Below are 7,738 nucleotides of genomic sequence, written 5' to 3' on the forward strand. Positions count from 1 at the left end.
ACCACCCCACCTCGGGCAGGGTGGGAAGAGCACAAGCCGTGCGCTCGCCTTTCGAAGTCCGCCACGCACACATCGTGGGGACGCCGAGACAACGCCCCCCGCCCGCCCACGCAGCGCAGGAGGATGCCTCTAGGCTTGCCCGCCTCGACCCCCCCCAACCCCAAGCACGCTGCTCGAGGGTGTACCCAACGCAGCAGACGCTGCAGCGGCGACCAGAGGGGGACGCCGGGAACGAGGACGACAACCACCGCTCGGTTTCGGGCACCTTGGAGAACAACCCGGTGCGCTCCGGGGGCACCACAAAAGGGCCACGCAGACCCAGCAGCCGCGCGCCAAACGGGGCGCGCGACCGGGCGGGCGGCACGGCCCCGCACCCGTCCGTCACGGGCAGGGGGGACCCCGGCCAGGCAACAGCCACACAGGGCGAGCGAGGGCTGCCCGCTGCGTCAAGAGGACTCACGACCCCCCGCCAACGCCACGAGGCCGAGGGCGGGGCGACCGCGGTCGGGCCGGATAGTCTCGCACCCGCGCCTCCCACGCACCGCCCACAGGCGGGGAAGGAGAGGTGAGGTGCCCGCGGGCAGAACGAGAAGAGCGGCCACCATTCACCACGAATGGACCGTCCCTCGCCTGGCACGCGGCTCAAGGCCCGGGAGAGCACGACGTCACCACATCGATCAGGCCCCGAGGACGGGGAGGGTTGGGGGAGGTCAGTCAGGCCGGCGAGGACAGCGATCCGAGGAGCCCGCTTCAGCCTCGCCAGCCCCGCCTCCCAAGCACAACCCAAAGACGAGGACCGCCTGACACGCAACGGCACAGAGCCAGCGGGGTAAGGGGGAAGGTTGCCGCAAACCTCCCCCCCCCCGGGTGCCGTCTCTCGAGGGGACAAGAGACCAACGCGAGAGGCGGGCACCACCGTCGGGACACTCCGACGCCCTAGAGCCGGCGCGCGGGCCCAGGCGGTCAGCTCAAAGGGAACAGGGCAGGGCGCTGGATCCCCACGAACCCAGAACCCTGTCCGCGTGCGGAGGCCCAACCCCTCCAGCGACAGTCGCCGAAGGACAGCGTGTCAGTACTAACCTGCAGGCGGAAGATGACGATATGAGGTGATCAAAAACACCGCGCAGGAAGACGGGGACCGAGCCACTTGAACACGCCTGCCCCCACGACACTCGACACGGCCACCTGTCCCCAGCACGTCCCCAGCGCCAGCAGACAAGGGGCACTCAGGGACATCTGGTCGGCCCCCGTGGCGTAGAGGGCCAGGGAGGCCCTCACCGTCCACGCGCGCCACCCAGGGCCCAGCACGGGGACTTGTGGAGGAGAAAACATCGGGACGGGACCGCCACGGCCCACGAGCGGCCGCGGGCCGACAGGGGTCGCCCTCGCCGGCCACCCAGGGCCACCCAGGGCCCGGTCCCCGGCCCCAGCACGGGGACTTGTGGAGGAGAAAACATCGGGACGGGACCGCCGCGGCCCACGAGCGCCCGCGGGCCGACAGGGGTCGCCCTCGCCGGCCACCCGCGCCACCCAGGGCCACCCAGGGCCCGGTCCCCGGCCCCAGCACGGGGACTTGTGGAGGAGAAAACATCGGGACGGGACCGCCGCGGCCCACGAGCGCCCGCGGGCCGACAGGGGTCGCCCTCGCCGGCCACCCGCGCCACCCAGGGCCCGGTCCGCGCCCCCAGAGTAGGACTCGGAAGAAGCCACGGACGACTGGGTGCCACTCACAGGGCTGTCCCTGCCTCCTGAGCGGGAACCAGGGAAAATGGGTAGGAAAGGCGAGGCCGAGGGAGAGGGACACGCATGCACGGGACGGCGGCCGGTCGCCGGACACCCTCCTCTCCCGCCCGCGTGTGCCGTCTCCTTCCTGTCCCCGCGGGGTGGGTCGGGTCTCCAAAGCGGCCACAGCGTGCTAGTCGACCTGCCCGGGCAGCCCCGCAAGCCGCCTGGCTGGCTGAGCCTGGAAGCGCGGCGACAACGTCCTCCCGCCACACAGCCCTGCAGGCCCAAGCTCTGCCTCCCAGATGTCCCAGCCGGCGTCCCGGCACGAACCAGATGGCCCCGCGAAGGCTGCTTGCTTCCCGGAACTCAGCCTCGCTCGCATCGGGGACTGTCCCCTGCTTTGCCTGCTGCACCGAAGATTCAGAGGACAAGAGACTTGTAGAAAAGCGGCCGCCAGGTGGAGCCCGACCACAACCGGCGCCAGCCACCAGAGGTCTGCTGCAAAACACGGGGCAACCCTCTGGAGCCCATCATTTCAGAGTCCAGAAGGTCCCCCGGGGGCATCAAACACAGTCCCCCTACTCCCCACGGAAGCCATCGAAAAATGACGGGTCAGTCTAGGGCCACGCCACCCTGAACGCGCCCAATCTCGTCTGATCTTGGAAGCTAAGCAGGCCCCGGCCTGGCTAGCACTGGGATCAAAGAAAGGATGGGTCGGCCCGACCACCGACATCGTCCACCAAACCCGTCTCTGCACAGACCACAACATAGCCGAGAGACAGACAGGCAGAAACAGAAACAGAGAAAGGGAGAGAAAGGAAAAGAACAGAAAGAAAAGAGACGGAGAAACAGAGAGAGAAAGTCAGAAAGAAAAAAACAGTAAATAAGAAAAGACAGGAAGAGGGCACGGGGAAGAAAGAAAAAGGAAGGGAGGAAGGAGATAGGAAACACAGAAAGACAGAAGGAAAGAAGAAATAAGGAAAGAAAAGACAGGCAGAAAGAAAGAGAATGAGAAAAAGGGAGGAAGGATGGAAGCAGAAAGAAAGAAGAAAGAAAGAAAGACAGACAGACAGACAGACAGAAGGAGGGAAAGAAAGAAAAGAAAAAGAAAGGAAATTAAGAGAGAAAAAGAAAGAGCACGGAAAGATGGAAAGAGAAAAAGATAGAGAGAAGGAAGGAGAGAGAAAGTATAGAAAGAGACAGAAAGGAAGAAGGAAGGAGAGAGAAAGGAGAGAATGAGAAAGAAAGAAGGTAGGAAAGTAGAAAGGGGGAAGAAAGATGGAAAAAACAGAGATAGAAACACAGGATAACAGGAGAAAGGAAGAGAGGAAAGAAAAATGGAAAGAAATACGGAAGGAAGGAAGGCAGGCAGGCAGGAAGGAAGACAGGAAGACTGAAAGAAGGAAACAACAAAGAAGTAAAGAAAAGGCAGAAGGAGGAAGAGAAAGAAAGAAAGAAAGAAAGAAGGGGGGGGGAGAGATGATAGGATGAGAAAACCTTTCTGTCGTGGAATCATAAAACCCCTTCCTATCTTAGGATCATGAAACCCAGGGTGGAACTATGATACACTTCACATTCTCAGAGCACGCCGGCTGGTGAAACAAAGAAAGAAGTCGGGGACAAAGAGAACACATTCACGGGGCCTGGCCGGAGGCCAGGGTGGGGCGGCCCGAGGCTGTCGCCAGAGCCATCTCTGTGGCAGGACGTCGCAACACGCCTACCGGATTTTCCCATAACGCTCGCCCGCCGCCAGGTGACCCCCGTCATCCACCGATCCAAGTGTCAGCCTGGAAAGGACGGGCTCCCTCGTGGGGGAGGGAGCGTGGGGGCGGGAGTGGGTACACACTGGGTCGCAGGCCTCCTCCCGGCCCCTCTCGGACCACGTCTCTCAGCCCTCGGGCACACTCCCCACCACTAGTCGACCAGAGAGCCCCCGGGGGCGGGGGGCCGGAGGGGGGCGTCCACGGCAGGGAGAGAGGACAGGGACCCATCGGCCCGTGCTAGATGCCACGGGTGGAGGCAGGACCTGCTGAAGACACACGAACAGTACGGAGAGGTTCAGAGCGGGGCCTAGGCGCAGCCACTCACGATGATTGGACAGACAGTTGGACTATCTGTCACGGTGGACCGAAGCGCATGAAGTGGGCGCTCCCGGAAACGGCGTGTGTGTGTGTGTGTGTGTGTGTGTGCGCGCGTGCGCGTGCGCGTGCGCGTGTGCCTGTGTGTGGGAGGGAGAGAGAGAGAGAGAGAGAGATGGGAGAAGACGGTCGGTACATTCACTCACTCCTGTACCCGGGCCAGTCGTTTCTCCCGAAGGACAGAAATCCATAAAACACCCACGTCTAAAGAGTGTTTACACAGAGCTAACCCTAGGTCGAATCAGTCAGGAGTCGAGTGCGGGGAATCCTATGGTCCCAAACTGGGACTCCAGTCCCGGCCCCATAGCAAAAGGGGGTCATTTCTCAGAAAACGCACGCACACAGAAACGGGTAACGTTTATACAATTTTATACCGTGGTAGTGACTTCCTTCCCCGAGCCCGTGTTCTTAGGATCGGTCTCACTACATAGTACTTTTTTTTTTTTTTTTCTGAGCTTTATTTTATTTTATTTTATTTTACTGTCATTTCGTTAGAGATGATGGGGAGGGGTGGCGGGGGAGCAGGGCATAGTTCACTCACTGGAAGCCTCAAACTCCTGGGCTCCAGCGATCCTCCTTCCTCAGCCTCCCAAATCGCTGGGACTACAGGCGTGTGCCACCATGCCCGGCTAATTTTTTTCTATTTTTGGTAGAGACGGGGGTCTTGCTTTTGCCGAGGCAGGTCTCGAACTCCTGACCTCAAGCGGTCGGTCCTCCTCCCCGCCTTGGCCTAGGATTACAGGCGTGAGTCACCAAGCCTGGCCTGGATCGGTTTTTAATAGGTAAGGTCTACGAGACATCCCAGTCCAAACATCGATTCGGTGGGTCTCTACAGGATTCCGGGCGGAGATCCGATCTGGGGTTTACAACGTGGAGAATTAAGGCCTGGCTAGCAAAGAGCCCAGTGACTGAAGAGGGACGATGCTCGTCAGTCGTACAGAGCCTGAAAAGATGCAACACGGGGAAACGTTTCCAGGTTCCTCTCAGAAGAGGATGTCAGATGAGATGCCGAAACGAAAAGAATGGGTTCAAGCCAAAAGGAAAAATAGATAAATAAGTCAATAAATAAAACTACGGGAGACAGCCAGGAGACACTGTTTCCTCAGAAATGGCTAGGAAGCCTCCCAGGATAACCTGGATAGCAGCATATGTTCCTCCTCCTCCTCCGGCTCCCTCTCTTGTGTTCGTGTTTGTTTTCTGTAAACGCCAAGATGGGGCAGGGGTGGGGGACACCACGCCGGGTGGGCGAGCAGATCACCCTTCCCACCACAGGAGGGAGCACACACACACACACCCACCCACCCACCCCGGGTCATCACTCTGTAGTTCTGCGTGAGTGAGGTGAGGCCCGGAACGGTGCTAGTAGCTTTCCAAGTGGTCAAAAAGAATGCACAATAACTGGACCGAGGCCTGTCTGGACGCTGTAAAGGCCCACTTGAAAACTTATGCTTGCTCGCTAGGTGACCGATGTCCGCTTGACCTATGTCTGTAATTGGAAATACGTACCTTGCGGAGATAAAACAAAGCAATTAACTTGTAACTAAGTGTTTAAACTTTCCAGCTGCCTGTCGTAAAATTGATTGTGCTTGCTTAACGCCTGAAAGAATGTTCCTTAATTGGAGCTATCTGTTTCTGTAAACCTGCTCGCTTAAAGACTGTAACCGAAACGAAACGGGGGCCCGAGGCTGGTCCCGGACCACACAGCTGCGGAGTAGGTGGTATAGTGTTGTTTCAACCGCCGTGCCTAAAGTCACGGAGCTCTAGCTTAGGATAGTCTGAAACCTTCCTGCTTTTTTCGGCTCGGGGCCATTCTCTGTACCTGTACCCTAACAGGGCAGGGGGTGGTCGCTGGCCAGCTAATATGGACTCATGACTTGGCTCAATTCGGTCTCTAGGTTGTCCTGTCTCGCACTCCGTACTATAACAGATGCCATACCGGTTCAACCCAGCTCTGAAGGAAAGAAATGCCGAGCGTTCCACTAGCCGGAGGAAGGCAAAACGCACCTCTGCCTTCCTCTGAGGGCACGTCTGAGTGAACGGGTCGTTCTCCCTGCCCGTCACCCCAAGCCCCTCATCCCGGACCCCACCACACCCGGCCTTGACCTCCTCGGCCCTGCCCACCAGGCCCCATCATGGCCTCTGGAGCCTGGGCTCTCTCTCTCTCCAGGCACTGGCACTGCCCCCCGCCCCCACCCCGGGACCTGAGATCCAGGGCCTCTGTCTCCCAGGCCTCCCAGCTGTCTTGACTTGCGGACTCAGTGCCTGCTCTGCCAAGAGAGACCTCTTGCTGCGGGGTGGCTCTCAGTGGCTGCATCTCAGCGGTCTAACGTGTCCCCCACCATCCACGTGGCCGCCGGCGTCAGGCTTCGGTGCCGTAGTGCCACCCTGCCTCCCTTCCGGGGGAATCCCACGCTGCCTCAGGCCCATTATGACCTGGAAGAGGCTGCACCTGTGGGGTCTGCCCATTTCCACTACCCCCCCCCCACACACACGTCACCCCCCGGCCCCCCCATAGGGGTTAGGAAGAAGGCAACACTTTCTGGTACAAGGGTTGAACTGAAGGGGCGAGTGAGTGGCCACCTGGCAGGGGCATCGCAACAGATGGCTGAAGAAGTCAGCCGCCGAGTGCAGAAATGTCACGGAACTTGGGGTGCCACTGCCTTGCTGAGATAGGGCCAGGGCAGGCTTTAAAAGGCTAAAATTCTCCCTGCCTTTGGTACGTTAATACAGAACCCATGGTCCTTTCTAATTTTTGATTCCCGGAGAGGCAGGAAGTATTCCAAATGGCCACGCCATGGCTTTTCTAAATTGCCCACAAGGCCTTCTCCGACCCAGCGGGTCAGGGGTTTGCTTTGGTGTTACATCGTGGTAAAAGAGACATCCCACAGCAGTGACCATGTCCATCGACTCCGTCGGCGCTCTCAGGCTCGTAGTCCCACTTTTCAGACAAGCCTGGATGGCCACTCCGTGTCACTCTTTGCCAAATGCCAGCCACTCTCCTCCCCGCCCCGCATCCCCCATTTGGCCACCACAACTCTTCATCCCCAGGCGCCCTCCAGTAAAGTGTGCTCCTGTCTGTACACCTACTCCGTTGGGGGCGGGGGGGGGGGGGAGGTGGCACAAGAGGTGGCTGGTGGCCGGAGCAGGCCCGCCACCTTGAGTGTGTGGAACAGCGCTGAGGATTTCCTAAGGGAAGAAAGAGGGTGGGGAGAGCGAGAGAGCATCTCCTCCTCGTGAACCTCACAGATGATTGAGGACAAACAGGCCTGCACGGGGAGGGTGCCGAGTCTGCACCAGAGAAAATGGCTTTGTGGGGGGGTGGGAGGGGAAGAGGGCAGAAAGATTTTCTGTCTTTTTAAAACTTCCCCCAGGCTTTTGGGAACTTGCAGCCCGGCCTGCATCCCTGAGGCACGTTAACTCTTTGGTTATAACTCCAGGTGGCCCCCAGGGTGGGCGGCCCACAGAGTTCAAGGGCTTTCTTCTCAGCAGAGACGGGACCTTTAGAACAGCTAACTGCAGTAATTGCCTGAAGCTGAGAACCAACCCTCCTTCCTTTAAAACCTCTGTATTTCTGCCTAGGCCTATGTTCACGAAATTTGGGGGTTTGAGACTGAGAAGCTCTACCCTATTTATTTCCTCCTTTGTCAGCAAAGTAGACTCTCTGTTTTCTTACTCCTCATACCGCTTGTCCTCGTTATTCGGCCTCGTGGACAAGCAGCTGAGCTTTCGGTCACAAGTCCACACCCCAGGGTGGAGGGGTCCAATCCACCCCTGTCCAGACCTGGGCCCTTCCTGCCTCCCTCTCGAGACGATCTGTTTGGCAGCCCAGCCGCCTTGGACTGGGCCACAAGGAGGACACAAAGTAAAGACCCAGC

Source organism: Eulemur rufifrons, unplaced genomic scaffold (genome assembly GCF_041146395.1).
Source record: "Eulemur rufifrons isolate Redbay unplaced genomic scaffold, OSU_ERuf_1 scaffold_288, whole genome shotgun sequence".
In the NCBI taxonomy this organism is placed as follows: domain Eukaryota; kingdom Metazoa; phylum Chordata; class Mammalia; order Primates; family Lemuridae; genus Eulemur; species Eulemur rufifrons.